Source organism: Pseudochaenichthys georgianus, chromosome 23, assembly GCF_902827115.2.
Source record: "Pseudochaenichthys georgianus chromosome 23, fPseGeo1.2, whole genome shotgun sequence".
NCBI classification, from domain to species: domain Eukaryota; kingdom Metazoa; phylum Chordata; class Actinopteri; order Perciformes; family Channichthyidae; genus Pseudochaenichthys; species Pseudochaenichthys georgianus.
The window spans coordinates 23,478,536-23,501,111 of NC_047525.1; positions in this window are offsets into that span (position 1 = coordinate 23,478,536).

Here is a 22,576-nt window from a genome sequence, read left to right on the forward strand (position 1 = left end):
TTTGTTTGAATACGGGGGGGGGGATGAGGGATAAAGAATCTACAGTTGTTATTGTATTGATTACGGAAGTGGATTAGTGCCACATGTGAGATTAAAGTCAGTTTTCTCAGAAATACAAAAGTAAAATATACTTTTGGTCGGATCTCGACAAAGACAATTCTTAGTGGCCCTAATCTTCTTCATTTAAATTCTGAATTATTTTTTCTCAGAATTCAGATTTTTTTTTTCAGAAATCTCACTTTTCATCAGATTTAAAAATATCTTAATGGCCCGAATCCTCCACCTTTGATCTCTGTAAAGTCAGGATTCTGTATTTTTCCCAAAAATTCTGACTTTTTTCCAAATTCTGACTTTTTAATATTCACTATTTTTTAAGAATTCTCATTTTTTTCTCAGAATTCTGATTTTCTTTTCAGAAATCTCACTTTTCATCAGATCTAAAAATATCTTAATGGCCCGAATCCTCCACCTTTGATCTCTTTAAAGTCAGGATTCTGTATTTTTCCAAAAAATTCTGACTTTTTTCCAAATTCTGACTTTTTAATATTCACTATTTTCTAAGAATTCCTATTTTTTTCTCAGAATTCTCACTTGAATATCAGAACAAAAAAATAGGTCAGATCTCAACTAAATTATTTCGCATCTGGCACTAATCGTCTTCCTTAAATGTTGAATGTTGGGTTCATTGTTAAAATGCTTTGATTGTCAAGTACAAAAAAACTCTCAATCCGCACTTACTATAATATGTATTCACTTCTCGTGCCGATCATGCTTCTATCTATATGTCAACTAATCCATTTTCTATGATAGCATAACCGGAGCAACACTGTGTGATAAGGGCTTCAGTGTCTCTCTTCATCCCAGTGTGCAGAATATGTGAAATTGCATATTTTACTGCCGTTATGAGAAGTTGTTGGAACGTGAAAATGGAAGGCTGCTGGCGATGAAACAACTTTATTCACTGCCAAAAGGTACAGACTGGTGATTGGATGGCATTAAGTCACGATATAATATAACTAGTTTCATCTGAATGGAAACACACAATGCTCACTCATATCTGTATCTATCTGACTTCACCCTTGCAGCGCATTAAAGGAGTTTAATGTTTAATGGGGAGTATAGCCATCTGCTTATCATCACAAATGACACGTGTGTGTGTGTGTGTGTGTGTGTGTGTGTGTGTGTGTGTGTGTGTGTGTGTGTGTGTGTGTGTGTGTGTGTGTGTGTGTGTGTGTGTGTGTGTGTGTGTGTGTGTGTGTGTGTGTGTGTGTGTGTGTGTGTGTGTGTGTGTGTGTGTGTGTGTGTGTGTGTGTGTGTGTGTGTGTGTGTGTGTGTGTGTGTGTGTGTGTGTGTGTGTGTGTGTGTGTGTGTGTGTGTGTGTGTGTGTGTGTGTGTGTGTGTGTGTGTGTGTGTGTGTGTGCACGCGCGTGTGCGTGCGTGCGTGATGTGCAATAGTTAAATGTTTTTGCTGCATCAAAGCCACAGTGAGAGATGTCTCGATATCACTTGGTAACTTTGCAGCAAACACAATTTCCAAGATGTTATTAATATGCACACAAAGTTATATAGAGTGTAAAAAAGAACAATCAACTAAATTGCATCGGCTTTATTGTACACACACACTGTAATGCTGTGAAACTGTTTCATTTGCAATAAACATTAAGCTGGTGCTCAGATGTGGGGAAACAATTAACACAAGGTGTCCCCATTGATCATGATGTTTTCACCGTCACATATGATGTTATGCTTTTAGTGTTAAAGAGGAAACTGTTTTTTCCAAGTGAACCATTAGGGCTGGCATTTTTTGAAGTGCATCCAACTTATGGTTTTATTTTTTTCTTTGCATAGAAAATTGTCTTTGCTGCTTTTTTTGAATTGTCTAAATGCAAAATATAGAACTTTTAACTTCTCCCCACTTCAAAGATATTATAGCAATAGACCAGGGAAGAAGCTGCTCAATAAACCCTAACAAAAAGGCTTGAGAAGAAGACATGACAAAAAGCTACTAGAATGCTAATTACATTTATACTGTCAACAGATTTCACACAACTGTATTAGGTTAGTAGAAAGTAATTAACCTAATACAGTTATGTGAAATCTGTTGACAGTATAAATGTAATTGAAGTCAACCTTTCCGTTTTTCAGTGTGGATCGTATCTTGAAACATCACCAGTGTTGTAGATCCACAAAAAACAGACTTAGCCATTGGGTTAAATCCTAAAATCCACAAAGAACATCAACAATCATGAAGTTTCCTGGTTGGAAAATCCAAAAAACGGAATCTTAAGAGTTTCACCATGAGTGAATTCATGTTTTAAAGATTGCACAATTAGTTAAAGTCACTTAAAAAGTCCTGAAATCGCCAGTCAACAGCTGCCGGCTTGCTGATTTGATGCAGGTGTTTTTGAGTTGAAGGCGATTAACAAACCGTTTCTATTGTTTATTTATGCTGTTTCTTTTGCCACCTGTTGAGGAGTTTAAACAAAACCCAATCACCTAGCGAGAAACAGATTATCTACTCGGCTCAGGCCCAATTTAAAGCGGTTAATTAACTTGACTTGTGTCGCTGCCAGTGTTTAGTATAAGCACAACTAATAGGGATATTGATTATTCCTCCTGACCCGTCCCAGCCACAAAACAGCCATTGTGTACTGTAATACACACAACAGGCATTCATGCAGTGCATACCTGGATGTCTGCATGCACTTTAAAAAGATTTCCGTGCTCCTAGATGGGAAGATTAATGTCGACAGGCGCAGAACATGAAAACATGATTTACTGCACTGGGATCTGACAAAGTAGAGGTATGTAAACTAGTCGTTTTCCATTCCTTTGTGACAACCGTGCTTCGCTGGGTTTCACAAACTGCTCTGTCAGTCACACAGGGGAAATGACTTCCAATCCCACATCATCTCCATCATCTGGCTCTGTTGGCCCTGTATTCTGCGTGGCAGCAACATCAAATCACAATGAGACTAATGTTTGTATTTAAAACATGCTCTGGTAATGGGATAAAGCAACACATCCTCACTCCCAGGTCGGCCTATGTTGACGTTATGTCAAGGTCCCCTGTGTGGTCTTTTTCCAACGCAAGGGGGGGCGGCCCTTAGCGGGGGGCGGCCCTTTCCGGGATGTCCATAGGCTTCTATATAGCTCCCTAAACGTACGTTGTAGACCAGTGGTGCTCAAACTTTTTTCAATAATGTACCCCCTTTGAAAAAAAGATTCAGCCAAGTACCCCCTGATCAGTGCAAACACAATTGTTAGGGAAAAAATGCCTATATAAAGAGAAAGGCTACAGTACAGCGCTGCACCGTCAGTGTCTGATTTATTAAAACAACAACCTTGTTAAACAGCATTAACATATGCATAATGCTATATTTGCGGCCACACGCCGTTGCCAAGCAACGCTTATTGTTTAGGTCCTTTGATAAGCAGGCAGTCATATCATTAACTAGAACTAGCTAGATCTGATAGATTTGGACATAAACGTGAGTGAAGTCTAACCGGACGCGAGAGAGAGAGATCAGATCAGCTGCTGCTGACGGAGAACACGCAGCTCTGCATGATCACAGCTCCGCCGCTGTGACGGGCCGTTGAGCAAAATAAACTAAGAGTTAGACCTAACACACTTAGCTAGTTTATCTACTCTGGAACAAGCTAAACTAGTTATACATATATTTATTCTTTACTGTCGGGTCACTCATTACAGGTTCAGCAAGCTGACGGGCTGTCAGGTGAGGGAGAGGAAAAGAGAACACCCCGTTTATTGTTCCCATTTTATTATCCAGAATTACTGTAAACCTTTGAAGAAAGTAGTTAATATACTATTAGTAGTTTGTTTAAATGCATTAATTTTTTTTTCATTAACATAAAATAAATCTCACGTACCCCCTGCAGTACTCCAACGTACCCCTAGGGGTCCGCGTACCCCCATTTGAGAACCACTGTTGTAGACGACTTGAGATCGCGAGCGAATGCTACCCGCAGATCCATTCTCACAGCGTCTATCAACTTTTTTCTTACTCGATATCAAGCCACACTTAATAATGTCGGACTTTAGTTGCCGTCAGTTATGGGGAGAGTAGGGGCTCAGAATACTGAAATCTGTATCTGTATTAATGGACGTGCCGTTGTGCGATTGCGTACAATTCTGGGTGGGTGAGAGTTTCCATACTTCAGATTCCTGATCTGGGCCCTATTTAGAGGTAAAAGTATCTCTTTAGCCCTTTCCAAAGTCCTTTAAAAACGCATGCAGCACAGTGGCATTTGAAAAGGCCTTAAGGGAAGGTTTTGTTACATTCTAATCCGTAACCTTTGACATTTAGCGGTACCAATCTGCATCTACTCTCCGAGCCGGTACAAACTCTTCAACTATATATAGACATTTTATTCATTGGGATAAACCCCTTGAGATGCACCATCCTGTTTCCAAGGGGGTCCCGACAACAGCAACAACTTACAGACACACATAAACAAAAAGACAAAATGCACAACATGACACACAAGACAAACCACACACAGTCTGTTAAGTGGAATTCAAGCAATGCACACAATCATTACAATTTGAGACAGTCGAGCAAATCAGTTTCATCAATATCAGTTATAACTAGTACAGACCAGTTGAAGTGAGATGCATGTTTAAATAAACCCAATGATGACATAGATCTAATGGCAGCAGGTAAAGTGTTCCAGTCAGTTGGGGCTTTGAACATGAACGCTCTTCTGCCAATCAATTTTTTTGCAGAGGGGACAGAGAAATAAATCTGGATGTCTAACTTGATGAATTGGTGAGTAGGGTACGAAATACTGCTTTAAATAAGGGGGTAGTTAAGATACATGCATTTAAATATCAGCTGAAGCCAATGTCTTCTTACATTTAAAGAAGGCCATTTAAGTTGGTTACTACAACCCTAATTATATTTAAAACATTTTAGAAGGAACACAAGGATGTTAGGGGTTAAACGTTGTATGAAGGCAGATTTTTTGCATAATTTACATTCTGCCCCGGAGCAAGCATTTAGCCGAGTTGATTGCACTGCAGTGGAGCCAGCATTGAGATACGTCATGTGTTGGAGAACTGTGAATTCTAAAAGGACTTCTACCGTGTCACCTCTTTTCTGTCGGCTAATAGTTCCAGAGCAGAAATGAGAAGTGACATTATGAAAGCAGAAATGTAAATGTGGAGGATGGGGGGGTGGGACACACACACACACTCTTCTCGCCCAAAGGCTATCAGACACACACTGCCGCTTCCATTCAGCGGGATTGACCGAGCAAACAAGTTTTTCATCTCGTCTTTTGTCTCCGCCTTCCGGGAAAACAAATTCAAAGCGAGTTACAGACGCCACGCTCGTCCATCACCAGCATTAAGAGTCTCATCATTTCCTCTTCCCCTCAACACATGCTGGATAACAACAAAACACACTTCGACAACACGAGCAGCTCATGGACAGGCTTGGGGAGTACAACAATGACATATGTAATCACAAAAGTGGGGAACCCTTACAGATCCCTCTCAATTGAACCGTCTTTCATGTAGTTTTGTTATTTTTCCTTGGGTTACTGCACTTGTGGACTTTAATGCTTTCAACTATCTTAATTATGTGAAATGTGTTGATATAATACATTTAAAGTCAACATTTCAGTTGTTTCAGTGCAGTTTTCTTACTTGTCCTTGATGTACAATAAAGGTGTTACTGTCCAAAAGTTGCTCGACTTGCAAACTACGGGAACTCCTCATGTCCAAAAAGCAGTGTTGGGACTAACGCGTTACAAAGTAATTCTCACTATTTCACTTTTGTCGAGCACAAAGAAAAGAACGTTTTAGTTAAATGTAAGTTGTGTCCTGGCGGGTCAAAGAGCCTATCTACTGCCCAAACCAGTTATTCAAATCTGTTGAAACATCTGCAGAAACAACATGCTGGGACGAAGCTAGTAGCTAAGACCACAGAGACTCAGCCGACGCCACTCCACCTCCACCTGCAGCTAAGCAACAGCGGCTGGATTTTAACCAAGGGACTGCTAGCCAGGGAAAGTCGATAAAGCCATTGCACGGTATGTTGTAGAACACATGCAGGCTATTGCTACAGTGGAGTCACCCGCTTTCAGGGAGCTAGTTAGCATGATAGCATGTCCGGGCGGCACACGGCATATGGGACGGAAAACTTTTTCCAACTACCTGGAGAAAGAATATACAACAATGTAAAGCCAGCTAATATCGATGCTATCCAGATTGCATATAATGCATGTCAAGTTGATCAACAGATTGTGTTATTCTCCAATGCAATAACAGAACTGAAATTAAGGCTATAAGGGCGTTAATATAATGGGAGCCCTTTTTTAAGTAACTAAAACGTTACTTTTCACAGTAACGCATTACTTGTTGGTGAAAGTAATCAGTAAAGTAACTGAGTTACTTTTGAAATAAAGTAACTAGTAATGGTAACTAGTTACTGGTTTTCAGTAACTAGCACAACACTGCCAAAAAGCATAAAGGAAATATTATATTTGTCTTAAAAATGTATTACTTTGTGATAATGCTCACACAAACAGAGCAACACAGCTGAGTACGCTGCCCTCTGATTACATGCAGTTCTTAAAATCACTGTACATTGTGATTTGAAATACTATATAACTTATGAACTAGATTTCTACTTGTTAAAAAGTATTAAGCAGCATAGAGCTTGTTAAGGCAAGTTATGCACCTGGACCTAATGACTTTTTATTTTTTAAACATTGCTGGATATCCTATTAGTCCGATGAACTCCTCATATAGAAGGATAGGACAGAGAAACGATGTGTGTATTTGTTTCTGCTTGTTCACTGTAACCAAGTATTTTTCTGTTTGCACGGTCAACATGAATGTGTGGGTATAGCACAGTATCAGAGAGATGTGAGCGGCGCATTGGAAAAGGGTCGACAAAATATTTGTCCTGAGAGGTATTCTCCTAAACGAAGCAAGGAGCAAAAAGCTACGAATCTGGGAGCGGGGGGTAGGGAGGGAGAGGGAGGGAGAGGGAGGGAGAGAGAGAGAGGGAGAGAGGGAGGGAGAGAGAGGGAGATTATGGATATCATAGAAAGTGGGAAACATGGAGAGAGAGAGAGAGAGAGAGAGAGAGAGAGGCTGAAAATTGATATCATAGAAAGTGAGTGAGAGAGAGAGAGAGAGAGAGAGAGAGAGAGAGACAGAGAGAGAGAGACAGAGAGAGAGAGAGAGAGAGAGAGAGGAGCCCAAATATTAAACGTGTCTCCATGAAATACAGGAGGAGTAAAACGAGAGCGAGGGGAAGCGGGTGTGTAAAAGGAGGAGGAATCCAAATTGCACTTTTAAGGCTCATATAACCCCTTGCACTATCGCTCCCACACACACACACACACACACACACACACCACATTGCATGACAGCAAGGCGCTGGCATTGGGGACGTCTTAGTTATGTAATCCAATGTCTCAGTTGCATAAACACATGTTTCAGATGTAAGCGTGCTTTTGTCTGTGGATCCCATCTTCAGATGTGGCTCCCGCTCACCGGGCGTTCGTGTCTAATGATTTTAAATACCAGCCAAGTGTGAGGCAACTAAAGAGCCGCAGCGCCATCTGTGGACGGGAGCACGCATGGACAGCTGCAGAGCACCAAGAGCAGAGATAAGGACCCCTCTCGGTGGACTGGCACTGATCCTGCTCTCCTCCTCCCAGTGATTTGCATAATAGCTGTGTATACATTATGAGCCTTTATGCTGCTGGCTGTAAAACGGGTTCAATTAATATTCCCCAGCCTCCTTTTAGCTTTATGACATCTCTGACAGGACTGAGTCTACAAGGAGCAAGATATTCAATCTCTAATCAAGGTCACTAATGAATCATCCTCTCTATCACACACACACACACACACACACACACACACACACACACACACACACACACACACACACACTATTCTCTGTCCGGTTGTTCTCTAAATAGTTGTATACAGTATATTCATCCCTATATCTGTCTATCTACCTAGCCTGTAGACATACTCACACACACAGACACACACACACACACACACACACACACAAAATCAATTTACATTACTGAGATTAACCCTGATTGATTAATCCTTAAATCTAACCCTAACCTTTAATAATAATAATAATAATAATAATAATAATACATTTATTTTGGGGGGCGCCTTTCATAACACCCAAGGACACCTTACAGCAGGGGTGTCAAACTTAATTTCATCACGGGCCACATTCGCATTATGGTTGCACTCAAAGGGCCGGGTGTAACTTTAAGACTATATAAAAATACATATATAAATATTTAATATATTTAAAATAATGTATTATATCACATTATTGCCTCTGCATTGGATTATTATCGGATAGGGTAATAACTTCATAATTAACTACGTCTGGAAGCAGAAGTCTAGGGCAAATAATTGCAAGGCTCTTCAGTGTGCATGTCACAAAATGATTTAAAAAGAAAAGCACAATTAAAAAAAAAGTGACATTTTGAAAAAGAAAGTAACATTTTGAAAAAAAGTAAATTCTGAGAAAAAAGGCATATTTAGAAGAAAAAAGTCAAATTTGAGATGCATTGTGGGACATGTAGATTATGGGCAACGTGCTTCTGTAAATCGGAATGTAACCGTATAACAAACATATTATATTATTTGCAAGCTCTTGTGGGGCCACATGAAATGAAGTCGCGGGCCGGATTTGGCCCCCGGGCCTTGAGTTTGACACCCCTGCCTTACAGGGTTACAGATTTACAATTTACATTTACAATTTTACCTTACAAATTAAAACAGTGGATTTAGTGAAGTATCAGCCGGGGTAAGACAAGACAAACAACAGGAAATGGACTACAAAAGGACACAAAAAGACACAAAAGGACACAGGGTACAGATTATAGAGAAAAGGCCAGTTTGAACAGGTGGGTTTTGAGTGTTGTTATGGAATCAGACTGTCGGATGTGTCGTGGCAGGGCGTTCCAGAGTCTGGGAGCCGAGCAGCTGAAAGCTCGAGCACCCATGGTTTTGAGGCGATAGCTTGGGACGGTGAGAAGGTGGTTTAACCAGGTGTTCACCGTCAAATATAATGATTTATATGGATTTTGTCTCCAAAAGGACTGTGTTGCCACAATGTGACTGTCCACAGAATGTATGTTAGAAAAAATCAGGCCAAAATATAAAAGGACATCCACGACAAAGTCACTGATATCTTTGTCCAGGAGGATCGGCTCCTGGGCTCTCTTTACAAGATAGGGTCAATCCGGGCAATGATTTTTCCTTTGTGTTTCCCAAGTAAAGAGTGGAACTGAAGTTGCCTAAGTGATTGAATAGGGCCTTAGCATTAGGCTAGTCCTTGTGGACTGAATGGTACATTTAAGCTACCTTTGAGTCAATCTGGGTGATGCTGCCAATGCCTTGAATTCACCGCACGTCACTGTGGTGATCGACATCAAATCTAAATCTGTTTCTAACTTTTTTCAAACCTAGATACATCCTACAATTAAATAATTTAAAAAACGGCCCGTTTGTCTCCTAGTGTCTTCCTTCTCAACGCTTTGTGTTAAACGACCCTCTGTTACCACACAATAATACTGTAGCTTCTGAAATAGTTACGGTCATAAAGTCATTACGTCATCGCAAAACCAGTTAATTAAAATATTCCAGAGGTTGTTCTTCTTCACAGAGTTGAACCAGGATCCTTTAATCGTTAAAATAATATGTTTCTGTAAACGTTTAGGCACCATGCAAGTAATGTAGACTGCAACAGAAGCAACACATCGCCTACTGACAGCAGAATGCACTATACACTCGTGAAACGTGTTAAACCTTCACTGCAGAATCATCCGTGTTGGATTTAAGTGACCACATGTTCTCCCTTTTTTCATTTAAAAGATGTCTGTCTTTTGTGTCACCCCTCTCCATCTCACTGTCACCTCTCTGTGTTGCTCTCACCCACATCTCCCTCTCCATCTCACTCTCTCCCACCTCCTGTCTCCAAACCCCAACTCCATTCCTGTCTTCTCATTTCCTGTTTCTTTCTCCCTCTAATCTCCATGCCGACATCATGTATCTCTCCGTCTCATCGCATGCTCCCTGGAGCTCTGTCAGCACGCATGAGGTATTTATCAGGGGACAGAACAGGCTGTCTGTGAGCATGTCCGTCAACAAAAAGCATCCCAGTGAACATACGTACAAACAGGAACATGCATTAAAACCTGTGCACATTGGTAATGATCTCACTTTTAAGATGGAACAAATATATAGGAGAGTATACTCAAATAGGGACAACTTAATGGAGTTGCTCTTTAAGACTCTCCCCAATTCCAAGTTGTGTTATTCACATGTTTGTATTTAGCTCGATTGCTAATGCTAGTCACTGGTTGACATATATTCAGACGTTTTGTATACACTGTTGCTGAGGTTGGGATTTCGGTGTGCCATGAGGTTAAAGCCTTGCTTATACTTGCGTAATGCATTTCAGATCATTCACAAAGAAATTTATTTTAAATGCGTTGCAGGATTCTCCCAAGATCCAAGGAACGTACCAACAAAATGCTCAACGAAGAAGTAAGAAGTGGAAAAACATACCATTCCTCAATGCCAGAGAGAAATTGGAATGACCTGTGATCTTGAATGTCATTTGAGTTTTTCATGGATGTACTTATCTAACTAATCGCTATTATACAATCCAAAGTATCAAATATTTGAAACAGCTAATGTTTAATAATGATACATGAGATTGAATATCCTGGGTTTGGGTGTTCTTTCTAAAATCCCGACACAAATTAATATTAAAAAAGTGGTCCAAAGTGTTGGAGTAATTTGATTTTGTCAGTGTTTGTGGCACAACCAAGCTCTATGATATGCATGCCATTTACACGAAATATGCAAAGATGTCCTTTTAAGATATAAATGAAAAGCATTAAAGTGAAGCAGATCCAAATGACCATTCATGTTGTTTACCTTGACATACAGTGCACTTCTGCTGAATTCTCAAGGTGTTGGTGTAAGCATACAAAAAATAGTTGCCAAGGTGGATTTTGGTACATTTATCAATCAACAAACAGACAACCATTAAGACAACAAATAATGTCTTCTGACCCCATCAACCACATCCTTCCACTCAGGTAAAGCCCCGGACACACGATGAGCGTCCTGTCGCCCTACTCAGATCGTTGTGTCCCGCGCCGTCTTGTCTTTTCGGACGTGCTGACACCTTTTTGTCAATCGGCCAAAGGCTGTCGGTCAAATAAATCACTCTGATTGGCTGTTCAGCTTAGCGAATCAGTGCATGAGAAGCGAAACGGAAGTGACAAACTATGAAGAAAGCAAATCTGAGCTTTCATTGAACTCCAGCTCTCGACACAGGTTCGGGAAAGCCCCGTGAGCTTCTCGCTGTAGAGTAAAAATGGAACACACAGCTATTTGCTGTTTGTTTATATCACGCAGTCTGTTCTTCTTCTCTCGGTTATCACGCAGTCTGTCGTCCGGTTGTCGCCTCTCTTGAATGACGAAGACACACTACCGCCGCCTGCTGGTAAGGAGAGTTATTGCCACTCACGCATGCGCAGTTCGTACGTGCTTCTTGGCCGTCGGCTGAAGTCTTTGTGGTGTGTTCCAGTGACGCAAAGACGCAGAGACCGTCTGTGTCAGTTCTTTGGTGTCAGCTTGGTGTGTCTCGACCTTAACTGACTCCAGTTGAAGAGGAATAAACGAAATAAACAAAACAAACAATTAAGAGCGGGTAGTGTTTTTTGTGTTGGTCTAATAAGCTTATCTGATAGATGAGAGATGAATGGTGAGGTGGTCCTCTGCAGTAATGGTCCTCTGAAGTGGATCTCAGAACAGTCTTTTTATATTTAAACACATAATTAAAAAAATTCCATCTCCTCCCACTTGCTAGTGACTTTGTTGGCAGCTTCTTCAGGGAACATCAGCCATGCAGTAAACAAAACCAAACTCAAAGTTTCACTCATTCAGCCTAATTAACTCATTGGGCTCTGCTCTCTCTCTCTTCTTCTACCCATGGAATTAAGGCTCTATTTCCCCTCTGCAGCCCCATCACCGCCCTCAACTGGAGCTGCCGCCTATTGCAGGGTGAAAGAGGTTCCGGCCCGTCCACACAGCGGCATGCGTTCACCAGTGGCGAGCCGTGACTTTTATACCTAGGCCCTCTGACCCCCCTTCCCTCGAAAAAAAGGAAGAGATATTACGTCTCAACGTCGACTTCAGCGGAATATCAAAACAGTGGCCCGGGGTGCAAAACGCATCAATGACAGCGACCCTCTACCACACAGAACAACACCATTTATATAAACACCTATCATGACAGGGCACCCACAGCCAAGTAACAATTACAAATGAATTAAGTCGGCACGGCGGCCCACATTGAAAATGACTTAGGCCTACCTTTGATGATAAATCACTGAAACACAAAGTCCATCCTCCTGTCCTTTTGGATGAAGCACTTGCGGGTCATTCAGCTGATCCTTTGCCACTCCAGTTTATCATTGTAACTCAATCTTGAAAATGACTCGGTTAATAATTTCGCAACGATGTCATCACTATCACTGAAGTAAGCCATCATGAACGAATTTATGCTAATCATAAATCTATCGATCATAAATCTATCGTTTAGATTTATGATTCGAAAATAATAAAAGTAGGGTAGACATGTGGATATTATCCCTCTGAACAAAACGTGCATTTATCTAACAGGATCGTTTTCCACAGACCTTATTTCGAGCTATTTTCCAAAATCCTATGGAGAAATTCCACTGCTTTCTGTCGAGGAAATCCGAGCGCGGCTCACTTCCGGGTTTTAGGACGCGTCAATGCACCACTTGCATAGACCTCACAGCGGGCGGAACTTGTCATAACGTCCGCAAAAAGAAAGCCCGCCCATTTAGAGGGAAGATATGATTGGTCAATTGTACTGTCATTTGACATTACTCTCATTGAGTTACTATAGCTGGCCCTCTGTGAATGTAGAGAGGGACCAACAAGCTCTCCCGTCTTCACAGTAACTCGCAGAGTCGGCATTTAACCCTTCACATTCCAACAGAAACTGAACAGGCAGATTCGAAGGATTTATTTATTTGGAAATAGTATTTTACATACAATTAAATCAAGTTATTTTGGTAAATCTAATGAAAAATATAACAACAAAAACAAATATAAAAAAATATTTTTAAAAAAATGTTTTTTTTTTAATGTTTTCAAATATTATTTCTTAGAATATCTTAGGCCCTCTAAGAGGGCCTAGAGGGCCCTGACGGCTCGCCACTGGCGTTCACCATTCACTTTTCGCCAAACTGCATTGCGGGAAGCGACGTGGAGCTTTGCTGGCGTGGCTCGCTGCGAAAGTTGAGCAATGTTCAACTTTTGACGCCTCGGTAGAAGCAATCGAATCATATGCCAGTACAAGCTCTAGCCAATCAAACCACTGCTTGTGTGTCCGGGGCGGGAGATTCATGTGATTGGTTGTTGGTCGAGTTTCAGACACGCCCACCGGCAAGCTTCAACTCATGCATTTATTTGAGTGTGTAACATGTGTCTGCTGGAACTGCTACCCCCGCGACCCGACCACGGATAAGCGGGAGAAGATGGATGGATGGATGGATGGACATGTGTCTGGACTGAAGATGTGTTTTCAAGCAAAAAAAGCTAAAAGGGAAAGATTAAAGGAAGCAGAAAAGAGAGATAGAGTAAAAGAGGAAAATCTATTCTGTAAAGTCATATATGCACATCTGACCAAATCTGAGAGAAATACACAGCCGTTGACTAAACAACTCAGGGGTTCGAGTTTGAATTTGGATCCTATACTATTGAAGATATTCAATACCGCAGTTTCAGTAAAGACTTTGAAACTATCTTTCTTCCACTACTCTGGTACTGAACTGAACTGAACTGAACTTTCTCCACAGATGCAAACGTGCTTTTCTTCCATCATTCATGCAGGATTGCAGTTTGGTTGTTTTGATTAATAGCATTGTTTGCTGAAATAGTCACGACACATTTGTTTCTTCTTTTCAGAGCAAAAAGGGGAATTGTAGATGAGTTTCCTGCGCACACACTGCACAGGTTCATTGCACAGTGACTCATCCCCTCACTGGTCAGCTACTGTATGAGCGCGCCGTAATGTGCTGCAATTATTGATCCGACAAAAGGACCTGACAACCCCAGCGGCTCTGAAACAAAAAAGAAATCGATGCTTATCCTACCCACTGGACCACACACAGAAGCACTCAAACATTTTCACATTAACAACACAGAGCCTTTCCCACCTGCTGCGCTTCACACACGCTTTAATACATGCTCAGGTACAGAGGCTCATGATGGTGAAAATGTATATATGCTTCTTACAATTACCAATATTTCCTTAAAAGATGATTTTCAGGTTCAATAGTATTTTGTTCTTCTCCTGCAGTGCTTCTCAAAGTGTGGTCCGCGGACCACCGGTGGTCCGTGAGCGCCCCTAGTGGTCCGTGAGTATATTGGTAACATTTCACATTTGAAATAAATAAATACATTTAAGTTTTCCGCACTCTCGCGGGAATATCTCCGCAATGGAGTGGGCTTAAGTTTCACTTTCGATTGCATGATATAGCCCAGCGCAACACCTTCATCATACATGTTGCCACTTGTTTAAACCATTTTCACGCGATTTGTAATCTGTTCTAGAAAAACGATGTGCTTTTGGATATTTGTGGAGTTAGGTGGTCCGCGAGTGTTTTTTTATTGGTTAAGTGGTCCTTGGTTTGAAAAACTTTGATCACACTGATCTACTGGTACATGTCTCATTGCTTTAATGTTCAAAAAGCTCTTTAGTTTTCTCATACTGCCTGTGCTGCAGCACCTCTTTTCACCCTCTGTCTGAAACCAGAGCCCAGTCTGCTCTGATTGGTTAGCTGGTCGGCTCTGTTGTGATTGGTCAACCGCTTAGAGATGTCCCGCCCCTTAGCCTATCACAAACTGTGCATTATTTGGGAAAATATGCTCTCCATGGCCTTATCAAGAGTGTTGGGAGAGCTAATTGAAAAATGTAATCCGTTACAACTAGTTACCTGTAAAAAATGCAATCAGTATCCTAATCTGAGAATCAAGATGAATAGATAAATATGTTTTATGTGCTCGATAAACACACGTGAAAAAGTAATCTGGAGAATTAAGGGCATTATTCACCAAGTTCAATTAAAAATGAAAGAACTTTTCTGCCTCTCAACCCTTTCATAACACTCCTTTGTGTTTTCACTTTCAAAACTTTTATTTTCTTCCTTTCAGTAAAACACAATTGCTTTGCAAACACTGATAAGTTCACCCACTCCAATCACCCCTCCCCCCTCTTTCCATCATACATTCTTCAGTGTTGCATTATGTTGCATGCTCTCAAGCACAGCTGAAAATTATTGTGTTATCTTTTGAATAGACCTGCAGTATATGAGTCAACTTCCCGAGGTCTTATGCTCTCTTGAGATTACAAATGTGACAATACACAACACAAAAACACAGACATGCTCAAGGACATTTGACATACAAACACAGTGTCTGCCCATGTTTGCAGAGTGAACTGTGAAATCTAGTGATATAGAATAGAGTAGATGCCATCTGACATGCATGCAACCATCTGAACATACACAGAAATATTATGTGAGCATTTGCACACATGTAGGTTTGTATGAGAGGCCGTCTAGCTCACTACTCATACTTGCAGGGCCGTCCCTGGCCGGGGGGTGGGGGGGGGGGTGCTAGTGGAGCAACGCAGCGGTGAAACCGTGCCGCGCCACACTCAGTTGAGGCACCATCCACAAGGTGAGGCCCCACGCAGTCTGCATGATCGGCCTGTAAGCCCCTGTCACACTGTCCCGAAATTGACACCCGATGGACACACGAATATGGAATTGTGAATTTCACACGAAGATGGCCCCGAACCACACACGAAGGCAACATTTACATTACATTTAAGACATACAACTGTAATGAAAGTACCAAAAACAATTATGTTACAGTACTATGATACTGTACTGATATCTTCAGACTTTGTTCTTTACTTTATCCGTCTTTATATGTAGAAAATATTACGTTTTCTCCGTAATGTTGTTTCCATAACAACAAAAACTTCCTGTCAACTGCCCTTCAAAATAATATATTATATCCTTTTTAGTTTCACAGAACACAAATTGGGTTATTAGCCGCTTTCACACCGCAGGACTTGCGGTACTTTAGTGCCGGCACTAAAGTACCACAAAGTACCACGGCACTAAATCCGCCAGGGGGCTAGTGCCAATCGCATTCACACCAGCAGTACTTTCCCTGAGGCACGATTACGCTGACGTCACTTCGTCTTCTTCTTCTCTGGGTTTACTGGCAGGCCGCAAAAACCACTTCACGGCGAGTACAACAAAAAATTAGAGAAGAAGAACTACACGGGGGGGAGGGGGTATAAAGCCCATCCGCTGTATGAGGCGTTTGTTTACTTTCCGACCTCAGACATGATGGAGTTCATAAGGGTAATTTACAAATAAAATACCCATTATAACAATGGACTTTATCTTTATGTATTTATTATATATTGCCCCCTCAGGCTGATTTTGGAAAAGGACATCAACCCTTGTTTGGTGTTTTTCCCTTATTATCTAAAACAAATGACATGATACATTACCTGTGTTTATGTGTGTAAGACTTGTGTTTCTGATAAATTCAACCACCGGACACCTGTCTGGCTCTCACATTCTTTATTCTGCAAATTTGAGGTGGGACAACAATAAATAAAGCTTCGCCAGTTTGTTTGTTTTATTGCACAGTCAAGACATAACAATAACGGCATCATGCTGTTCCAGGTGTGTCGTATGCATGTAAATTGAAGTTAAATAACAGTGTGCAATGTCAAATAAGTGTAAGTAGTTTCCAAAACAATGTAACAGTGGCAATATATATAGCAGCAGACATGCCTTAGTGCAAGTTAGGTGTCAGTATTAAAAAACAGTGGCAATATATGTATATATAATAACAATAGAAAATCGTTACCACTCTTATTATTGTGGTCTTTAATTTTTTTTATAGTCCTGCCTGAGTTTCTTATTTTACCCGGCATCCGTGTGCACTGGCACGATTCCCAGCTCAAGTAGCGAACATCGCTCAAAACATTTGGAGTTGGGAACTGCTTTCTGTAGAAGCTGCTGCATCCCGTCCTTGGAGTAAATTGCCAGAAGCGCCGACACTTCCTCATCATTCCACCGCTCCGGTGTTGTAGTACGTGTGGTCATAACTGCTTTAAAGTACAAAAAAACCACTCGCTCAGGTGTGGATGTGGTTTTGTAGCGAGGAGAAAAATGGCTGCCTCACAAAACAAATTCAGAGTCTAACGGGGCGTGGTTTGCAATTCGCCCAGCCAATAGAAATAGAATAGAAATTGGCACTCTTTTGTCACCAGGTTCGTACCAACTCTCCTAGCAGGGACTAAAAAGTACCAAAGAGTTCCAAAAGAGTTCCCGGCACTGAGTAGTCCCGGCGGTGTGAACGCGACATTATTGGTACTAACGGAACTAAAGAACTAAAGTACCAGGGAAAGTCCTGCGGTGTGAAACGCGGCTATTTACATAATATGTTTAATGATTTGTTGAGCAATAAAACAACCCGACTGAACACACGATAAAGGAAATGTTCAAATTCGGGTAGGCTGTGATCGTAGCAACATCGGGCCATTCGTGAGGGGCATCTTAAGCCTTCGTATGACCGCCGGTGGAGTTTCTCAGCTCCGGCAGCAACTTCGTGAGCGGTGGCAAAATCTTTGGCATGCCAAAAAAATTGCCGAAGGACCTTGCGAAGGTTCATTTTCGTGTTAATTGAGTGGCAATTTTGCCCTTCGTAAGGCCATCGTGAGGGCATCTTGTCATCCTCGGTGCATCGGGCAATTCGCCCCGATCAGAGTGAGGGCGAATGCACCGATGATAACACGAAGATGACACGATTGACAAGATGCCCCTCACGAGGTGCCTTACGAAGTTGCCAGCTCCGAAGCCTGCTGCCGGAGCCTGAGAATCTCCACCGGCGGTCATACGATGGCTTAGATGCCCTCACGAATGGCCCGATGTGCTACGATCACAGCCGAATTTGAACATTTCCTTTATCGTGTGTCCATCGGGTGTCAATTTCGGGACAGTGTAACAGGGGCTGTAGGGAGGGACGGCCCTGCATACTTGGTCTTACAAACAATATCAGAATCTCACATGTACACCACCAGACTCTTTCACACACAGTATCACACCGTCTTTAACGTGCTGTCATTCCTTCCTTCATTTACTATCATACATAAATAACTATTCTCTCTCACACACAGAAACAAAAACTCTTAAACGCACCATCATACGCCCTCACACACACTACCCTCATACATACTACAATTCCCCTCTCACATACACTATCTTGCATACTATAGAGTATTATATTGTAGTATGATGATGTCTGTAGTGTTTCTAAGAAGGTACAGTTTGGTATGTAAGTAAGTTTGATTTATGGCCCAGACAAAAGTGTGTGAAAGAGAGAATGATTGTGCGTGTAAAAGTGTTTGGCAATATGTATAAAAGAGTTTAATGGTGTATGTGTGAGATTCTGATATTGTTTGTAAGACCAAGTATGAGTTGTGAGCTAGACGGCCTCTCATAGGTTTGAATTAACACACTCAGAGACACTCGAGGGATTGATGCAGCCGGATAATTGTCAGCGGGTTTTGATGAACTTATCTGGGATCGTATTGGATTTCTCTCCTTCCCTTATTAAGACAAGGGATTGAAACCAACTCAGATATCAAGGCGAGACAGAAACTCTGATTGTCTCTGCCTCTAATGGAATCTCCTGCTTTTAAGTGATTCATTTTCCTTCTGAGAAAAAGGTTTATTACAATCTCCTTTGTGCTGTAAACCAAATAATAATGCTATGTATGTCAAGGATGAAACCAAAAGAGATGATTGTACTGGTCTTAATTGTTAATGGAGGTTCTTTGAGTTACTAAACTTATGTGTGCTTTTATTCAACAAAATACTGTCTAGGTTTCATCATAAGGATGATATGTTTCCAGTGCCACTTCCAAAATGAGGTTCCCATTAAATATGATATATTGTGTACATTTTTGTGGTTCATATTTGTATTATGTGCCTCTACTGGGACATATCTTCATGATCTAATGTTCAAAAAGGACACTATAGGAAAGGGGGAACAAAAACAAAAGCATAAGAAGGGCCTCAAGTTTTTAAAATTGTTGGGAGCCTCCTTTGACTTTAGCTTTAGAAGTTTTGTAGAATTGAATACATTAGATTTTAAACTGAGTTGTGAATTTGAAAGCTTTTGTGATAAATTCAGCAGCAGCGGAATAAAAATGTGCCACAGTTAATCACAGTCTCAAACCTTTCATGTAGACCAGTGATTCTCAAATGGGGGTACGCGGACCCCTAGGGTACGTTGGGGTACTGCAGGGGGTACGTGAGATTTTTTTTTTAAAAACATAAAAAAATGTATTAAAAAATACCATGCATGATTACAAAAATAATCTTAGTACATTAAGTTAAATAGAAAACACAATTATGTATATAAAATATTCCTAGAACCTCATAAACATGTCAAATTGATGTATTGTATTTAATAGTTTTGCATACATATCATTTTGTTCATTGGTTTGTTAAACAGATATTACTTCAGTTGAAAAACTCCTTTGAAAAATCAGGTTAGTTTTTTTTTTCTTTTTTCATGCATTAAAATGGAAATATCCTTAGTTGTAAAGGAGTTCATAAATCACACACTGAGGGAACATCACTATATTGGAATTATTTGTATAGGCTTTTTCCGATCAAACATTTTCGGGGTCGGTCAGTAGGGGGTACTGGACTGAGAAAAGATTTCAAGGAGGGGTACATGACTGAAAAAGTTTGAGAAGCACTGATGTAGACAATCAGGCTGTGTGCGTGCGTTTGTGTGGTGTGTGTTGTGTGTGTGTGTGTGTGTGTGGAGTGGATGTGTGTGTGTGGTGTGTGTGTGTGTGTGTGTGTGTGTGGGTGTGTGTGTGTGTGTGTGTGTGTGTGTGTGGTGTGTGTGGGCCCGCAGCCACTAATAATCTTTCGGTCCCAAATGTCAACACGGTCACGAGACTGCAGCGTGATAGGGCAACCCCTCCCTCTTGTCCTTGTCTATCGGGCACACACTGATTCCACCAGCACGTTAGGAAACTTGAACACTGTAATTCGAAAACACTGTCACACAGCAATTCAAGCTTTTCATCTCCCTAATGTCAACACCTCCAACCTCAGAAGTGATGTAATACTACATGTATTTTTACGTGTGGGAAATTGCAAATGACTCAACGTGGACTGTAAATACTCTGGTAGGCTGGAGGCTAGCATGTGAAAATAAGGTCAGCTCGGCTAAGTTAGTACCTTGGAGTGGGGGATGAGGATGGAGGAAAAATGTCATCCCAAACATACGTTATGCTTAAGCTGGTTCAACATTTAAGGAAATACTTCTTTGTTTTATTTCAAAGAGTTAGATCGGGGTGTCCTAAGGTACGGGGGCCAAATGCAGCCATTTTAAATGTCAAATGCAGACCATTTTAAATGTCAAATGCAGACCATTTTAAATCGGTCCTCACTCAGTGAATTCAAAATGTGTAATGACTTAAGTATAATAAATGTCTGCTTGTCTTATATTGTATTTCTTAAATATATATGCTCAAAGATATTACACAGAATTCATGTGTTAATAAGCCCAATGTTCAATTACATTCAGTCCATTAATGTTGAAAACATGTTCTATCAAATCTAAGTTGATGATAACAAATGTACATAACAACCTTGAAATATACCCTTCATATGTCCTCTTATCATAAGCATTCTGAAGCTTCTGTTTTAAGGGATGAGCTGCTAACAAAATAAATGAAACCCTATGGAGAGGTATAAAGTATTTTCAAGTATAGTATAGTATTGGATTGACTTTTCCAACTTATAACAGAACTTATGAGGTAATTAACCTCTAGTGAATGGCGCAGCCCTTCGTATATTTTTCTGTATGTGGCCCTCGGTGAAAAAAGTTGAGTTCAGATATTCCGTCTGACTCCTAGCTAACGTCATTAGCTCGCCCATTATATTAGCCAATGATCTTACATTGCCCTTGATGAGAGGGATGGAACATGGCTTTGTCTGTGGGGATAGTTATTCTGACCTCTATGTCAGCTAGCTTCAGCACGAGCTAATGGAGAGGAAACAGACCCAAGACGCAGAGAAAAACAGGTAACCTGGGTCTGTCCAAAGGTAAGAAACTGTGCTTCCATTGATCTGCTCAGAGACAGGGGTTACACACAGAAGTCAACTATAAGTAATCCCTGACAAGTCCTTCAGGTCTCCAAACTACGTTAAAACTCAGGCCAGAAGCGATACAAGTGAAGACGCTTTAGTGAGATCTTCTTCCACCAAAAATGGATGTCCGCAAGAAACTACTTTAGGGTTTCAAGTTGTTTATGCGCAAAGGATGAGAAACCAGTATGTAAGAGAGAATGGTTAAGGAACCCAGAGAGGAGGGTCTTTTCTGATATTTCCCTCTGCCCAGTATCTTGTGCTCTTATTGGCTGTAGGTGGTTGTTGCTGCTGTAAGGCAAGGCAAGGTAAGGTAAGGTAAGGCAAGGCAAGGTAAGGTAAGGCAAGGCAAGGCAAGGCAAGGCAAGGCAAGGCAAGGCAAGGCAAGGCAAGGTAAGGCAAGGCAAGGCAAGGCAAGGCAAGGCAAGGCAAGGCAAGGCAAGGCAAGGCAAGGCAAGGCAAGGCAAGGCAAGCAAGGCAAGGCAAGGCAAGGCAAGGCAAGGCAAGGCAAGGCAAGGTAAGGCAAGGTAAGGCAAGGCAAGGCAAGGCACGGCAAGGCAAAAGGCAAGTTTATTTATATAGCACCTTTCAGCACCAGGCAATTCAAGGTGCTTTACAAAAATGAAATACATTCAGATAAAGGCATTTAAAAACAGTAAAAGATAATAAAAGAAACATTAAAAGAAAAACAAAAATGAAAGACATAAGAAAATGGCATTTAAAATCATTCATTAAAAAGAAAAGCTAATAAAATAAACATAAAATTAAAAGTTACAGTGCAGTCTAAAATATGAATAGTTCAATTATTTTGGTTCTTGATTTTAATTTATTCACAGAACCTCCCTTTGGAAATCCGAACATTTCCGTCCCGATTGTTAATTTAGATTGATTGTTTTCACCATGTTATGCTCGCATGACATCCACGATCAGACCCTCAGGAGGGTGTACTAGACCCCTACTCTGCTTTGCGTTCCATAACAAAGTCTTTAAGTGTTACTACAAATCACAAATCACAAATCACCCAAAAACTGATCGTAAACCCTGGCTACGATGGATATCCCAAATATCCTACTTTCGAGCAGTCCCTGTCATAAATGTCATGGAGAAATTAATTAAATTTAAATTTAAAACATTAAAAGAAAAAATACATGGATAAAAGTTACTGTAGGTCAATGTCTAGGATTAGTCTAGCATGTGGACTGAATTTAAGTCCATCTCTGACAGTATATCTTATTTA